General features: G+C 43.4%; 1 protein-coding gene across 4 annotated transcripts in view; it reads right to left on the bottom strand.

The window, feature by feature from the left end:
• Window positions 1-15,550, bottom strand: part of sema3fb (sema domain, immunoglobulin domain (Ig), short basic domain, secreted, (semaphorin) 3Fb) — a 93,262-nt gene that overhangs the window by 36,496 nt on the left and 41,216 nt on the right. The window lies entirely within an intron of this gene.

The following is a 15,550-nucleotide window of genomic DNA, read 5'->3' as shown; positions in this document are numbered from 1 at the left end:
CATAATCATCTGACAACGGACGGATAAATGGAGTCATAATGTACACTAAAGCGTGGTGACAAACCAAACATATGACCCTTTTAAACATCTATAGCTAGCTAGCCATATGTTAATTTTCCACAAACCAAAAACCTTAAACATCCATAACACTTGAAATAAATACTGTTATGCATTAGATATGCATAGTTAGATAATATTGTTATACATTAGATATGCACATTTAGATAATAATACTGTTACACATTAGATATTCATATTTGGATGATATTGTTATACATTAGATATGCATCTTTAGATAATATTGTTATACATTAGATATGCATCTTTAGATAATATTGTTATACATTAGCTATGCATATCTACATAATAATACTGTTACACATTAGATATTCATATTTGGATGATATTGTTATACATTAGATATGCATCTTTAGATAATATTGTTATACATTAGCTATGCATATCTACATAATAATACTGTTATGCATTAGATATACATATTTAGATAATAATACTGTTGTGCATTAGATATACATATTTATATAATATTGTCATACATTAGCTATGCATATTTAGGTAATAATACTGTTATGCATTAGATATACATATTTAGATAATAACTCCCTCCCTCCCCTTGTTAGTGAAAGAACGTTCTCTAAACAAATACAGAAGGTTTACTAGGCTGCGTAGAAAATCATATTCCATCTGTTCCTTAATGCTCCTGTGGCACTGCTATTAAAGCATTACTAAGAGGAAACTACTGTTCCTATACTAGCATTAGAGGCCATTTTCCCGGTGATTTGGCATTGAGCTCATTGTAAACCCAACATGCCACTTAGGCTTCTTGTCGTATCAGTCAGAGAAATTGAACTTTCGTTGGGTCTCGTTGGGGGTAAATACACAAGGAAAATCTGGAAATCTGAAAGGAAAAGTCTGCCAGCTACTGTACATTATCCCCTGCTCTCCTCTCCCCTCCTATCCCCTGCTCGACCCTGCTCAGACAGACAGAAGCACTGGGCAGTGTGCTCATATTAAATGTTGATCCAGGGATCATAATGGCGGGAGACTGGGCTCAGCTACGCCACCCTGCCTAAGAGGTCAGGCCACCTGTGGAAACAAGCCCAGGAGGCCTGGAGAGGGACTGGACAAACACTGAGACACCATCAGCAAGCTAAGGCACACAACGACAGAGGGGAAAACGTGCATGATCAAGACGGATGGTGATTTTTAACCAGGCTACTTCATTTGCTGTCAAACCATTTGACAAGCAGAATGAGAGATTTGGTTGAGTTTGGAGGGAACTCCACATGATTATTTTTCTTTTTTTTCTTACTTCATTCAAGACTACCATGTATATAGCCAATCTAAGGCCTATTCCAAAAAGTGCTGGTTCTCTCTATATTACAGGACAGGTGCATGATCCCCAACAGTAGAGGGAGTGAAGCAGCAGGAAGGGGAGTTTTAGTACAGGAAGAGGCTCAAAACCTGAACTCCTCTGAGCTCTGTGAGTCATCCGCATTAGGGCAGGACGCCATTTTCACCACACAGACTTGGAGTTTTGGAGAACTGGAGCAACATAAGAGCGTATGTATTAGAGGCAGATCAGCTCTTAAAGTAGTCCATTACTGCGTGTGGGGTTTTAGCTCTCTCTGGGGGGCCTGTAGGACAGAGGGGGGCTTTGTTTCGGGAGTGGACAAGTTCCCCCAGTTGAATGGCAATGGCTCTATTAGTGGGGAAAGTTAGACTTCCTGTTGCTGGTGAGTGAACCTGATCCGTGTACCCCTGATCCCTCAAACACACACACTGAAATGAACGTTACTCCCAGGAGTAATGGTGCACAGAGAGGAAGGTGATCCCGTTGTAGCTTGAGCTGAGAATTGTCAGTAAAGTCGTTGGTGGCGGTCCTGTCCTTTCTCTCTAGTCTACTGAACAGGGACAATCCTCTTCCCGCCGTCTGGATATCTCTAGATGGTGCCCGCTTCCCATTTTATTAGCAGAAAAGGTTATGTTAGTGGATGTAGCTTGGAGTCATGTAAGATGAAGCCCAAACCCACTGTTTCTTAATAGCCTATTCTCTGGCCGGTGCCCCAAGTCCCTAACTCCTGAGCCAGCCACCATACAGCCCAAACTCAAGCTCACGGTCACACATGACACATTGACACATGTTAAGAGGGAGCAACAGGTTCAAATGCATATGTGCACTTCACTATGTTGTGAAATGGCCACAGATTCGATTTCCCCATCTCTAATGGTTCAGGGTAAGTCATAAGGACTTCCTCTGGGATCACACAGAAACGGGCCAGAGAGCCAATCCATGTTTCTGGTGGCTAAAGGAGGGAGGCAGAAATCAAAGGGTGAACTCAGAAGCCCCACAGTCAAACAGGATCAGTCCTCCTGAGAGAATACTTGGCCACTGACAATGAGATCCCATGGCTGCAGGCACGCATGTTACCACATACAGGTAACTGGCAAAATAAAGGAAACACTTGAGTAAATGAGGGTGTCAGTCACCAGATCTCGCCCGAATTGAACACTTATGGGAGATTCTAGAGTGGAGCCTGAGACAGCATGTTCTACCACCAACAAATTATGGAATTTCTCATGGAAGAACCATCGAATAGAGTTCCAGACACTTGTAGAATCTATGCAAAGGCGCATTAAAGCTGTCCTGGCCGCTCGTGGTGGCCCAATGCCCTATTAAGACACTTTATGTTGGTGTTTCCTTTATTTTGACAGTTACCTATAACTCACCATCTTCAGTTAATTGCCCACGGGTTTAGATTACTGTTTTCTTTTTTTGGAGCATGAAAATGCTGAGTTCAAGGTCATATATTCTTGAGATTCCCTGGCAAAACTGGACATCTCCAGTTTTTGTATTTTTATACAGGTTAAAGCTGTCATATATAATATACTGAAGAAAAATATATGCGCAACATGCAACAATTTCGAATTTTACTGAGTTACAGTTTATAAAAGGAAATTAGTACATTTAAATAAATACATTAAGCACTAATCTATGGATTTCACATGACTGGGCAGAGGCTCAGCCATGGGTGGGCTTGGGAGGGCATAGGCCCACCCACTTGGGAGCCAGGCCCAGCCAATCAGAATGAGTTTTCCCCCATAAAAGGGCTTTATTACAGACAGAAACAATCCTCAGTTTTCATCAGCTGTCTGGGTGGCTAGTGTCAGACAGCTGGTGTCAGGTGAAGAAGCTGGAAGTGAAAATTCTCTAGAACGATATGAGGTTGCTAATGGTTGAGAAATTAACATTACATTCTCTGGCAACAGCTCCGTTGGACATTCCTGAAGTCAAGATGCCAATCGGCTCAAAGCCCTCAAAGCTCATCACTAAGCTAAGGACCCTGGGACTAAACACCTCACTCTGCAACTGGATGTTGGACTTCCTGACGGCCCGCCCCCAGGTGGTAAGGGTAGGTAACAACACGTGCTACACTGATCTTCAACACAGAGCCCCTCAGGGGCGCGTGCTCAGTCCCCTCCTGTACTCCCTGTTCACTCATGACTGTACGGCCAGGCACGACTCCAACACCATTATTAAGTTTGCCGATGACACAACAGTGTCTCATATGTCTCACCGACAATGACGAGACAGTCAATAGGGAGGAGGTCAGAGACCTGACCATGTGGTGCAAGTACAACAACCTCTCCCTCAACGTGATCAAGACAAATGATATGATTGTGGACTACAGGAAAAGGAGGACCGAGCACGGCCCCATTCTCATCGACAGGGCTGTAATGGAGCAGATTGGCATCCACATCACCAACAAACTAACATGGTCCAAGTACACCAAGACAGTCGTGAAGAGGGCACAACTAAACCTATTCCTCCTCAGGAGACTGAAAAGATTTGGCATGGGTCCACAGATCATCAAAAGTTTCTACAGCTGCACCATCGAGAGCATCCCGACGGGTTGCATCACTGCCTGGTATGACAACTGCTCGGCCTTTGACCGCAAGGCACTACAGAGGGTAGTGCGTACGGCCCAGTACATCACTGGGACCAAGTTTCCTGCCATCCAGGACCTCTATACCAGGCGGTGTCAGAGGAAGACCCTAAAAATTGTCAAAGATTCCAGCCACCCTAGTCATAGAAAGTTCTCTCTGCTACCGCAAGGCAAGCGGTACCGTAGCATCAAGTCTAAGTCCAAGAGGCTTCTAAACAGCTTCCCCTACCCTCTTTTATGCTGCTGCTACTCTCTGTTATTATCTATGCATAGTCACTTTAATAACTCTACCTATATGTACATTTTACCTCAATTACCTTGACTAACCGGTGCCCCCACACATTGACTCTGTACCGGTACCCACTATTGTTATTTTACTGCTGCTCTTTAATTATTTTTTAATTTTATTTCTTATTTTTTTCGTTGGTATTTTTCTTAAAACTGCATTGTTTGATAAAGGCTTGTACGTTAGGATTTCACTGTAAGGTCTACACCTGTTGTATTCGGCGCATGTGGCAAATAAAATTTGATTTGAATTGCATGCTTCCTCAAAACTTGAGACATATGTGGCCGTTGCGTTGTGACAAAACTGCACATTTTAGAATGGCCTTATATTGTCCCCAGCACAAGGTGCACCTATGTAATAACCATGCTGTTTAATCAGCTTCTTGATATGCCACACCTGTCAGGTGGATGGATTATCTTGGCAAAGGAATGCTCACTAACAGGGATGTAATCAAATTTGTGCACAAAATATGAGAGAAATAAGCTTTTTGTGCGTATGAAAAATATCTGAGATCTTTGTATTCATCTCAATAAACATGGGACCAACACTTTACATGTTGCGTTTATATTTCTGTTAAGTATATAAATGCACAATCCACTCAAATAACCAAAATAACCAGAAATTGTAGATTTATAATTTAGACTGTATTAATGAATCATGTTTTGTGGTGGGTTTAGAAACATGAGCACTTCCTCTCATTAAGGACAGATTACCGCATCTACCATGATTTAAGAGTATATTTACTTTCCTGGCAAATCTACAAGATGAATGAGGCGAATGATTGAATAATGGAAAATGTTTGACTGTATGGTTAAACATAACAAAGGGGGAAAAAAGACTTCTGGCACCCAACTGTGCGGCTCACATTAGCTACATGAACCTGATGTGGGTGTTCCACCCAGCTACATTCAGTGTTTCTCTGGTTTCGAATTGGGTAAATTAAAAGTGTGGGCCCTGCCAAAGAACGACAGAACAGGGCATGTTGCTGCATGAAGACTGCCTGTGTCTCTGCAGAGGCCTGGAGGAAGGGGAGGGTGGCAGAGTGGAGGGAAACAGGGTTGGGGGGCTGAATAGTTACATGGAATCTGCCAGATTGAAGATAGGGGCAGGGATTGCAAAAATATCTGGTTTTATACCACATGAGCCATCTAGGTTCTGTGGTTTCCTTTTTAAATATGACAGTCTCTCCTTAGTGGAATTGTAGTGAGTTTTAAGGCTAGAATACATGCAGTAACATCAGTCCATCCAGTTAAACCATATTCATTCACTGGGACATATTTATTGAAAAACAAAAAATGCGATTTGGATACACTAACACAAGCCTGTACTACTACTACCAGAGGCCTGAGGCCGTTTTCAGCTCCTTGGAGCGAGGCGAGGTGTGTGAGTTCACACACACTGGAGTGGCAGTAGTGATAATTAGGGTGTTTAAGAGGGGGGCGGGAGAAGTGGCATGCTCACTCACATGAAAGGATGTGCATGTCAGAAACTGGGGTCTAATATTTTTTAAAGCTGTCAATGTCGTGAAGAAAAATGGCAAAGTGGTCAACACTACTCCTTTACGCCCACTCCGTTTCAACACCAGTGGACGAGATCTCAACCCCTATAGATTTAGGACCTAAGGAAAAACCGAACGCCAATAGGAAGGGCAGAATGAGCTGCCGTGTTGGCAGTTCTGTCCAATTTTTACGAGGTGCAGTAATGTGTCAACCAGGCAACGGTGCCACAGGTTTAACAGATTTACCCGTCATCCATTACCTTATGGAAGTCTAAGTCAGACATTCTCATTAACGTCTGTGTTATTCTTCTCTCCCTGCCATAATTAGGAAGTGTCTGCTGCCTGTAGCCCTGTACATATAAGAAAGGCTCAGTTGTTCTCAGGCAGAGTAAATGTCAGTGGTTGGTTAGGCCTGCCAGGGGTAGGATGGACCTGGGAATGGGCTCGGCGCTCAGGCTCTGCTATCTGGAGATCAGAGCTACAACCATTCACTGTGCCATTCTGTCACCGTCTAGTACAAACTGTAAGAGAAAAACATGATGTGGCAGCTTAATGCTGCCAAGAAGGTTCTCCTTCACGGTTCTACTGTAAACATGCTTCAACTAGTTTAAGGACAAATATGATAAAATTCTGCATGCAGCGTTTTGGTTGATTTATCATCTAATAATAGATGAATCTAATCATCATAGCCACTAAAATAATGTGAGAGATTTGTATGTAATCAGAGTTTTTCAGGAAGAGGTAATCAGCTGTTAATGAGCCAGCTTGTGTTTAACTCTGGAAATGCAGTGTGATATTTAGCGGTTGGGCGTGAATGAATTTGCACCTCACTACCAAGTGTCAGGACAAAGCAGTAAAAGTAAATGTGATGAGGCAGTTAACTGGTACACCCTCTGAAACAACCACAGCGATACTCTAAGAGCGTTATCGGAGTATGTGACCTTGTCCTACCAGGGTAAGATGCCACCATAACCATGGGGAATCCAGTATAGTTTAGTTACACAGATAAGGTCCATCTCCAGATACCTGCATGTCTACGAACGGTTGTTAACTTTCTCACAGTGACTTCCTGTTATTGCTGAGCGATTAGTGCTTTTTTGAGCTCGGTTTGGATTCGATTATTTTTTTAAAGAAACACGGTTTTCGATTTGTTTCAAAAACAAAATTTCAACATTAAAAGCTTTATGAAATAATCCCATTAAAATTATTTTAGAGCTTTTTAATGGCAATTCCAAAGGCAATAGGGAACATGAAATAGCCAAAACAGAAAATATTCCATTGTCTCTGTCAGGTCCACATTGGATAGACATCAATAGAAAAATAAGAAATTCATATTGAAATCATTCAATATTTACATTTAGTTTTTACTTGAATACTTTATTATTTTTTAAGTCATAATCTCATTCCTGCTCAGGCAGTAGCAGCCAGCCAGCCAAACCATCTAACGCTGTCTCTGTGCTCCCCATACTGTACTGTCATTAGTCATCCTATTTAGCTAGGCTAGCCTGAAGTATGCTGCAGAACTGTCTAACTAAATCATTTCACTAGTTCTTCAAAGTAGATAAGGTATATATATTCACAAACTGTCTATATCCCTCTCGTCGTTGTGTTGTGCACATTCCTCCCTCATGTGGTCTATACAGTCTTTGTAAATCTAACCTAATGTAGCAGGCGTTAGTTATGATCACCACTTTATTTTAAGAATGTGAAATGTCAGAATAATAGTTGAGAGAATTATTTATTTCAGCTTTTATTTCTTTCATCACATTCCCAGTGGGTCAGAAGTTTGCATACACTCAATTAGTGTTTGGTAGCATTGCCTTTAAAATGTAAAACTTGGGTCAAACGCTTCAGGTAGCCTTCCACAAGCTCCCCACAATAAGTTGGGTGAATTTTGGCCCATTCCTCCTGACAGAGCTGGTGATACTGAGTCAGGTTTGTAGGCCTCCTTGCACGCACACACTTTTTCAGTTCTGCCCATAAATTGTCTATGGGATTGAGGTCAGGGCATTGTGATGGCCACTCCAATACCTTGACTATGTTGTCCTTAAACCATTTTGTCACAACTTTGGAAGTATGCTTGGGCCTACCTTCAAACTCAGTGCCTCTTTGCAATACATCATTGGAAAATCAAAAGAAATCAGCCAAGACTTCAGAAAAAAATTGTGTAGACCTCCACAAGTCTGGTTCATCCGTGGGAGCAATTTCCAAATGCCTGAAGGTACCACGTTCATCTGTACAAACAATATTATGCAAGTATAAACACCATGAGACACAGCCTTCATACCACTCTGGAAGGAGACGCGTTCTGTCGCCTAGAGATGAACGTACTTTTGTGCGAAAAGTTCAAATCATTCCCAGAACAACAGCAAAGGACCTTGTGAAGATGCTGGAGGAAACAGGCACAAAAGTATTTATATCCACAGTAAAACAAGTCCTATATCGACATAACCTGAAAGGCCGCTGTCACGTTCTGACCTTAGTTCTTTTGTTATGTCTTTGTTTTAATATGGTCAGGGCGTGAGCTGGGTGGGTTGTCTATGTTAGCTTTTCTATGATTTGCTATTTCTGTGTTTGGCCTGGTATGGTTCTCAATCAGAGGCAGCTGTCAATCGTTGTCCCTGATTGAGAACCATATTTAGGTAGCCGGTTTTCTATTGTGTTTCGTGGGTGATTATCTTCTGTTTTCTGTTGTGTGTCTGCACTAGCCAGAACTGTTTTCGGTTGTTTCTCTTTGTTATTTTGTTATTTCCGTGTTCATTTTAATAAATATGGACACGTACCACGCTTGGTCCTCACCTTCTTCCACCAACAATGGCCGTTACAGCCGCTCAGCAAGGAAGACACCATTGCTCAAAAAACCATAAAAAAAAGCTATGGTTTGCAACTGCACATGGAGACAAAGATCATACTTTTTGGAGAAATGTCCTCTGGTCTGATGAAACAAAAATAGAACTGTTTGGCCATAATGACCATCGTTATGTTTGGAGGAAACTTGCAAGCCGAAGAACACCATCCCAACCGTGAGGCACGGAGGTGGCAGCGTCATGTTGTGGTGGTGCTTTGCTGCAGGAGGGACTGGTGCACTTCACAAAATAGATGGCATCATGAGGAAAATTATGTGGATATATTGAAGCAACATCTCAAGACGTCATTCAGGAAGTTAAAGCTTGGACGCAAATGGGTCTTCCAAATGGACAATGACCCCAAGCATACTTCCAAAGTTGTGTCAAAATGGCTTAAGCACAACAAAATCAAGGTGTTGGAGTGGCCATCACAAAGCCCTGACCTCAATCCTATAGAAAATGTGTGGGCAGAACTGATAAAGCGTGTGCGAGCAAGGAGGCCTACAAACCTGATTCAGTTACACCAGCTCTGTCAGGAGGAATGGGCCAAAATTCACCCAACTTATTGTGGGAAGCTTGTGGAAGGCTACCTTGAAACATTTTACCCAAGTTAAACCATTTGAAGGAAATCCTACCAAATACTAATTGAGTGTATGTAAACTTCTGACCCACTGGGAATGTGATGAAAGAAAAAAAAGCTGAAATAAATCATTCTCTCTACTATTATTCTGACATTTCACATTCTTAAAATAAAGTGGTGATCCTAACTGACCTAAAACAGGGAATCTTAACTCTGATTAAATGTCAGGAATTGTGAAAAACTGAGTTTAAATGTATTTGGCTAAGGTGTATGTAAACTTCCAACTTCCACTGTATATACACACACAGTACCCTGCATTTGACCTTTAACCCAGCTAGGTGCTTCTCTGATGTGGAAAGGGATGCACATCCGCGAGCTGCCCAGTGACACGAGCCTACCAGACGAGCTAAATCACTTCTATGCTCGCTTCGAGGCAAGCAACACTGAGGCATGCATGAGAGCATCAGCTGTTCCGGACGACTGTGTGATCACGCTCTCCGTAGCCGACGTGAGTAAGACCTTTAAACAGGTCAACATACACAAGGCTGCGAGGCCAGACGGATTATGAGGACGTGTACTCTTGGCATCTGCTGACCAACTGGCACGTGTCTTCACTGACATTTTCAACATGTCCCTGATTAAGTCTGTAATACCAACATGTTTCAAGCAGACCACCATAGACACTGTGCCCCAGAACACAAAGGCAACCTGCCTAAATGACTACAGACCCGTAGCACTCACGTCCGTAGCCATGAAGTGCTTTGAAAGGTTGGTAATGGCTCACATTAACACCATTATCCAAGAAACCCTAGACCTACTCCAATTTGCATACCGCCCAAATAGATCCACAGATGACGCAATCTCTATTGCACTCCATACTGCCCTTTCCCACCTGGACAAAAGGAACACTTATGTGAGAATTATATTTATTGACTACAGCTCAGCGTTCAACACCATAGTGCGTTCAAAACTCATCACTAAGCTAAGGATCCTGGGACTAATCACCTCCCTCTGTAACTGGATCCTGGACTTCCTGACGGGCCGGACCCAGGTGGTGAGGGTAACACATCTGCCACGCTGATCCTCAACACTGGAGCTCCACAGGGGTGCGTGCTCAGTCCCCTCCTGTACTCGCTGTTCACCCACGACTGCATAGCCAGGCACGACTCCAACACTATCATTAAGTTTGCAGATGACAGAACAGCCTTATCACCGACAATGACGAGACAGCCTATAGGGAGGAGGTCCGAGACCTGGCCGGGTGGTGCCAGAATAACAACCTATCCCTCAGCGTAACCAAGACTAAGGAGATGATTGTGGACTACAGGAAAAGGAGGACCGAGCAGGCCCCCATTCTCATCGACGGGGCTGTAGTGGAGCAGGTTGAGACTTTCAAGTTTCTTGGTGTCCACATCAACAACAAACTAGAAACACACCAAGACAGTCGTGAAGAGGGCACGACAAAGCCTATTCCCCCTCAGGAAACTAAAAAGATTTGGCATGGGTCCTGAGATCCCCAAAAGGTTCTACAGCAAGGCACTACAGAGGGTAGTGCGTACAGCCCAGTACATCACTGGGGCTAAGCTGCCTGCCATCCAGGACCTCTACACCAGGCGGTGTCAGAGGAAGGCCCTAAAAATTGTCATATACCCCAGCCACCCCAGTCATAGACTGTTCTGTCTACTACCTCATGGCAAGCGGTACCGGAGGGCCAAGTCCAGGACAAAAAGGCTTCTCAACAGTTTTAACCCCCAAGCCGTAAGACACCTGAACAGGTAATCAAATGGCTACCCGGACTATTTGCATTGTGTGCCCTCCCAACCCCCCAAACCCCTCTTTTTATGCTGCTGCTACTCTCTGTCTATCTTATATGCATAGTCACTTTACTATACATTCATGTACATACTACCTCAATTGGGCCGACCAACCAGTGCTCCCGCACATTGGCTAACCGGGCTATCTGCATTGTGTCCCACCACCCACCACCCACCAACCCCTCTTTTACGCTATGACTACTCTCTGTTCATCATATATGCATAGTCACTTTAACCATATCTACATGTACATACCACCTCAATCAGCCTGACTAACCGATGTCTGTATGTAGCCTCGCCACTGTATATAGCCTGTCTTTTTACTGCTGTTTTATTTCTTTACTTACCTATTGTTCACGTAACACCTTTTTTGCACTATTGGTTAGAGCCTCTAAGTAAGCATTTCACTGTAAGGTCTACTACACCTGATGTATTCGGCGCACGTGACAAATAAACTTTGATTTGATTTGATCTCCACTACAGTGGAACAAGATTAAGCCTGACACCACCACTGACATCCCCTCAGTCCCAGTTTGCACACATGAGCGACAGGGAGCCTCTTCTAATCAGCAGCCCAGAGCCTACAGGGTCTTTGATTAGCCTTTAACAGCTCCTTTCAACACGACTTCTCTTCATGTCAAACATTAACAGGAGTTATTTGGCTTTGAGTTGGCTGCATGCGAGGTGACACATGTAAAAAGAATGCCCGTGTGATTGCTGGAGGTTGGTACTGTAGAGAGTATGAGTTAGTGGAGGCTCCTCAGTGGAGGAAGGGAAGGACCATCGTACTCAGTGAATGTCAGAACAATTTAAATAGTGATACATCAAAAATGTTATCCTTTTTAGATAAAAATAATTCTAAATATAATCACGTTAATAAATAAGTGATTGAAACCCAATGTTTTGTTGCCTCAACAGCACTCTCTGGGAAGCAAAATTGTGTAGCCGGAGGACATCTATTTTCCATCCTCCCCTATATATATTGACTTCAATAGAAAACCTACGAGGCTTACGGTTCTCACCCCCCTTCCATAGACTTACACAGTAATTATGACAACGTCCTATCAGAGCTCTTGCAGAATGAACTGACATATTGTCCATCCAATTAAAGGATCCGAGAATGAATATAGTACTGAAAGCATAGCTAGCACTGCAGGGCATAACATGTGGTGAGTAATTGACTCAGAGGGAGAAAGAAAATAGTTGAACAGTTAAAAAAAATATACATTCAAAACATAAGAAGAGGCAGCAGAGCGAGAGAGAGAGCTAGCTACAGTATATTCTGCTGTATATTTTACACATTCACTTACTTAGCTATCTAATGCAGCTAGCTAACTACTCTGAGGATAATGTTAGCTAGCTGGCTAAGGCTATCCAACACTGGAACCAAAGATTTTTATAACTAACCCAAGATAGACCACAGTCTGTCATCTCCAATGGGAACAAATTAGTCATAGAACATGCAATGAGAGGTGTAGAGCCAAGCAAGAGCTAGCGTTCTAGCATGTCTTTGCATGTTTCTGTTCGGGAACACCTACTCTGTGAAGTGAGAAGGGTAAAATCTACAAAACTTAGTCCACTCTGTTCATAACAGATTCTAGTTTTGGGAACAAAAAACTGAATTGAAATCAAATGTTTCATTGATGATGTAACTGCTAAACTGTTTGATGTACATTGTACTGCGTGATTGTAGTGGGTTTACTAGCGCGTTAGTTCTAGTAGCTAAGTTGACTATGGTTTGGCTTGGAAAGGTTTTTTCGCCTTGTCACAGACAGCCATTGTGTTGTGCACTGAAGTCCACAAGCGAATGGGTAAAGGTGAGAGGAAAGCGTGTAGATGCGAGAAGGAATTATACAACGAGCAAAGTGATAATGCTGTTTGTATGTGGCTGCTATGAAAGTGAACTTTGTGTGCAGGTGATCAGGGGCATATTCATTCTGCCAATTCTGTTGAAAAATGTTTCTTAACTGGAAGCAAACAGAATGAAGTGGGGATAAACCCACAGATAAAAATCTGAATTTGTCCAATAGAAACTCCAATAAAAACCTGAATGAATTTGCAACTTTTTGGACTAATCACTCTGTTACTTTGATTACTCCAATTTGTTAAAAACTTTATTTCGTAGTAGCCTAAACCTATCGATGTTACATTTAATGGAGTATGAATGACAGTCATCCGATATGATGTTATAGAAATAAGATTATTCTCATAAAACAAAAATGTCCTCCCTACTCTTAAACAGCACCGACCGCCACTGGTATGAGTAGCTGTGCTACTGAAATGAAAAGGAATGATGATAAGAGCATGGGACTTGGAAATACAGCAGCTGCTGCGTACTGGTGAAAGCATAATGGACAGGGTCAGAGTGGCTGGCAGTGTCAGATCAGACAGCAAATATGAATCACCAAATAACGAAGATACAAGAGCACAGCTTCATGGTTAGAATGAGGAGATACTGTATGATCAGTCTTCCTTGTTGGTGATGCCTTAGAGGCCAATGGAGAGGGGGTGGTAAACTCATGTTTTTGTTTCTCAGTGGTGTGGTCACGTTTCCCTGCACACTGTATTTTAGTATCTAAGTGTAGAGACAGCCCGGCGCCTTGTTGCTGGAGAAGCAAACAAATAGAGACATGACAGCATGCCTGTGTCCTGTGCTGTGTGTGTTACCTAACTGCTGTCTCTTACATGTGGAGCTAGAACCGAAACCTTTGCAATTTAATTTTATTAGTGGCCTGTGTGAATACCAATACTCTACTTAATTTCTAGCTTCTCCTGCAGGAAACATGTATATACAGCAAGAAAGCCAAGCTAAAGCGAATCCTCAGGCATCTTTGATTTGACAACTGCACAGGGTACTATATCATCCCACCCCATCTCGCCAGCTGTCCCACAATAATGCATACATACCCAGGCATTCACGGCATGCTGTTGATAGTCTCTTGCATAGAGCTCCCTTAATATTAAAAAGGTGTGAACCCAGAACTGCTTAAGAATGTCTCAAAGCATGGTGTGTGAGTGTGTGTGTGTGTCACATGAATGTGCATTACCAGATGAAGATCATTAGTGTATAGCTCTGACCCCACAGAGTTCAGAGGTTGTGCTGTGATGTCCCTCTATGCCTCTGACACATCTCTGTTTACCAGCATCGCCACCTCATTATCACCCCGACCCCGGGACTCACCTACCCTATAATTAGGACCCACTCATGGCTGCTCCCTTCCAGCTAAAGGCACTAATTTGTATTCACTGTCAGCTCTGATGGGCTGTCATGTGGAGTGATGGCCCTTCACTGGAGCCTCTGATTCCTGTCGCCTAAGCCCTCTCCTCTCCTGCTGCCAGCCAGCCCTACACCAGTGATGGACAGGCTTGGTGAGAACGGATACAGGCTGGGAAGGTATATGGGGAGAGGCATACTGTATGTTTGTCTCTATCGTCATTCTAAATGTTGCAGCCGCAGACAGCTGTGGCCTACTTCAGTGTCAACATGGGTGGGAGGAGATGATGGATTTCTAAGGGAGTCGTTCCTCATGAAGAAGACACTCTCCTCTTTTAATGTTTCGTCTTGTTCAGAAGGTAGGGGGAGGCAAAACGTAATTAGAACTGTTTGTTTTGAAACAAGCAGAAATGGGGAGGAATTGATTTGTTTGCCCGAGCACTGTCCAAGCACCATCTCATACAGAGAAACAGCTTAAGAAAGGGTGCAAAAGAAAGAGTGAGGAAAAGGAGAAGGTGAATGAGAGGGAAGGAGATCCTCTCTGGGTAAAAACGTCTCTCTCTCTCTCTGTGGTCATGTGCTTTATCTCCTTTTCAACAGTGACAAATCTCAACCCTGCTCCTATCTCACAGGTCCCCTCCCCACATCTTCCCCATCGCACTGCGAGCCCAGTCAGTGTGTCTACACCGCAGTCTGCTGTTAATCAGGTGCATTCTGGATTGAGTCCTCCCCCATCTCTTTCTCTGGGGGTTTGAAACCAAAGTTAAGATGATTATTGCAGACACACTCCTGTGTTGTATCTGTGTTGTAGGCACTCAGTGGATTTTAATGCTTGGAGAGATGACATGGCTTGTGTCTCTGGTCGACCGGCTTTGACCTGGTTTCCATCTCGCAGAGTTTTGAGTGCTGTTCAGCAGTGCTGAGCATGCTCCAGCATCAGCTCTGAGACCGAGAGGTGAAAGGTCAGCAGTGGTCAGCAGTGGCCGGCCATGCTCCATTATAATCTGGGATTAGCTCATTGTCAGGGTTATCTCCCCCCGGCTGGCCTGAGAGGAATCAGGAAACAGGGATTGTCCTGGGGTGAAGTGGCATTACTGCACAGTGCACAGAATCCAAATGAGCCTGTGTTCACCAGGAGAGGAGGAGAGATGCAGAGACCAAACACACAGAGAAGAATGGGCAGAAAGAGGCTCATCCATGTTTCACTGAGCCCAGGGTCGTGACCCCTGCCATCACTTTGAAACAGTCTTCCATTAGGTTCCACTCACTGGAAGACAATGTGTGACTATGAATTACTATGCCCTGTCTACCCATGAATCACATGCATTAACAGTATGTGTCTAG

This window comes from Oncorhynchus mykiss, chromosome 7 (genome assembly GCF_013265735.2).
Source record: "Oncorhynchus mykiss isolate Arlee chromosome 7, USDA_OmykA_1.1, whole genome shotgun sequence".
Classification (NCBI taxonomy): Eukaryota; Metazoa; Chordata; class Actinopteri; order Salmoniformes; family Salmonidae; genus Oncorhynchus; species Oncorhynchus mykiss.
This window is presented reverse-complemented; position numbering and strand designations above follow the sequence as displayed.